Below are 1,840 nucleotides of genomic sequence, written 5' to 3'. Positions count from 1 at the left end.
ATTCTGAGCCCATTTTCTTAAGAAATACCTAAAATACACTTTAAAAAGAACCCAATTAATATAATTACAGAGGGTTGAAACAACGCACACAAACGGGATCTGTTTCCGTAAAACACAGCTGTTCTGTTATTTATATTTTGCTATTATTTAAAATGAGAAATGTGGCCATTATGTCAAGCAACTTTTTCAAAGGAGTGAATCTGTTGTCTTCTGCATCATTACATTTTTAAAAGGCCCCTACAACCAATTAGCTTGGAAATCTTATATTCAAGCCTCCTCTGAATATTGCCCCACTTGTAACAAGGAAAGCGTTACATCCAGGTATTTAATGTAACAGAAACAAGGCACAGGCAGCAACTTCTCTCTCGCTCACTCTACCCCGCTTCATCAACCCCCTTCCCCCCAAGAAACGAGGCACCCTTTGGGCCTCGGAAGGTGCCCGGCGGGGAGTGGAGCCGCCGGAAGAGCGAGGGCAGAGCGCGCGGTGCCCACACCCTTGACCGCGGGGTGAGCGCGGGTGGCCGCCGTTGGCGCGGGAGAGGGGCGCGGGGTAGGAGTGCGGGGTCTAGGCGGAGCCCCCCACCCCACCCCACCCCCCTCCCCTCCGCCCGGGTCTGGGCATCTGCGACACGAGGCCCGGGGCCCGCAGCCCCCGGCTGGGCCCGGGCGGGGATGGGCGGGCGGGGGGCGGAGCGCGGCGCTGCGCGGCGGGAAAGGGGCGGGGAGGACAGCTCGGGCTCTGGCGGGCAGAGAGGGACGGTGGCAGAACCTGCGGGCTAGGTGGGAGGCTCACCCTCTGAGAGGAAAGGAAGCGAGGATCGCGCGGCCGGAGAGCGAGGAGACGCTTGGAGTCCAGGGCTCGGGCCGCCCACACCTCCTCCTGCGGCGGACACGGCACAGCGGGCGGCGCACCGGCCGCATCCGCGACCCTGCGCGCAGGTGGGCACCCCCGAGCGCCGCGCTCTGCCCCCCTCCAGGGCCGCCGCGGGCCGGATGCCCTGGCTTCCAGGCCACCGAGCTCGCGGCCGAGGGCCGGGCAGGTCCGGGGGCAGCGGGAAGGTGCCCGGCCCCTTGGTGTGCACGCTTGTGTGCGCGCGCTGGGCGAGGTAGGGAAGAGGTGCGGCGCGGCTGCCTCCCTCGGGATTCTCCCCCTCGGGTCTCACAGTCCCCACCCCCACCCCCTTCTCACGAGCTGAGTCCCCGAGCGGCTTTGGAAGACTGCGCTCCCCCCCCATCTCCGTGGTGCGTGCAGGTCGCCCCTCTCTTCGCACTCTACACCCGGCAACCATCCGGAGGCCCCCTGCCCTGGGCCCGCGGGACTGTAGAAACCCGGGGAAAGCAGAGAGTGGTGGCAGGACCAGCCGGGGCGTGTGCGGGGAAGGCTGGAGTTGTTCGAGTATTGTCTGCCCGACCGGTGCCTGAGCCCGCGCGCTCGCTCGCGCCCCAGGGCCGGAGTGGGGTTGGGTGGGTGGGGGGGGACGGGTGGGATGGGGTTTGCCGAACTTCTCTCTGAAGGCTGACGGTGCACATGCACTTGGCGCCCCGTGCACGTTTGGACGAGGGTTTAATGGAGGCACGTGGGAGCAGGATTGGTCGCTGGCGGGCCCCCAGAGAGCCTCTCCGGATGGCCCAGCGCGTGTTCGGGGTGGGGAAGGGAGTGTTGAGTGTGTGTGAAATGTCCGTCCTAGGGAGCAGGAGGAGAGTGGCTCAAGGAGACTTGATTTTCTTGGATTTGCTGCAATTCCTTAAACCGAACCAGGCTTTCGGGGCGTTAAAGGAAATTACCGGTAAGTGGGGACGGATCTCTGGTGGGGCTAAAAAAAAAAAAAAAAAAAAAAAA

At 62.8% G+C, this 1,840-nt stretch overlaps 1 long non-coding RNA gene across 1 annotated transcript in view; it reads left to right on the top strand.

The window, feature by feature from the left end:
* Positions 1-767: 767 nt before the first annotated feature.
* The window catches only part of LOC121025974 (uncharacterized), a 40,438-nt gene continuing 39,365 nt past the window's right edge, over positions 768-1,840 (top strand). The window contains exons 1-2 of the long non-coding RNA XR_005788219.1: positions 768-939; positions 1,689-1,787. This is a non-coding gene — a long non-coding RNA (uncharacterized LOC121025974). The remainder of the gene's footprint in view (positions 940-1,688; positions 1,788-1,840) is intronic.

Source organism: Herpailurus yagouaroundi, unplaced genomic scaffold, assembly GCF_014898765.1.
Source record: "Herpailurus yagouaroundi ecotype Mexico unplaced genomic scaffold, PumYag 67793, whole genome shotgun sequence".
Lineage (NCBI taxonomy): Eukaryota > Metazoa > Chordata > Mammalia > Carnivora > Felidae > Herpailurus > Herpailurus yagouaroundi.
This window is presented reverse-complemented; position numbering and strand designations above follow the sequence as displayed.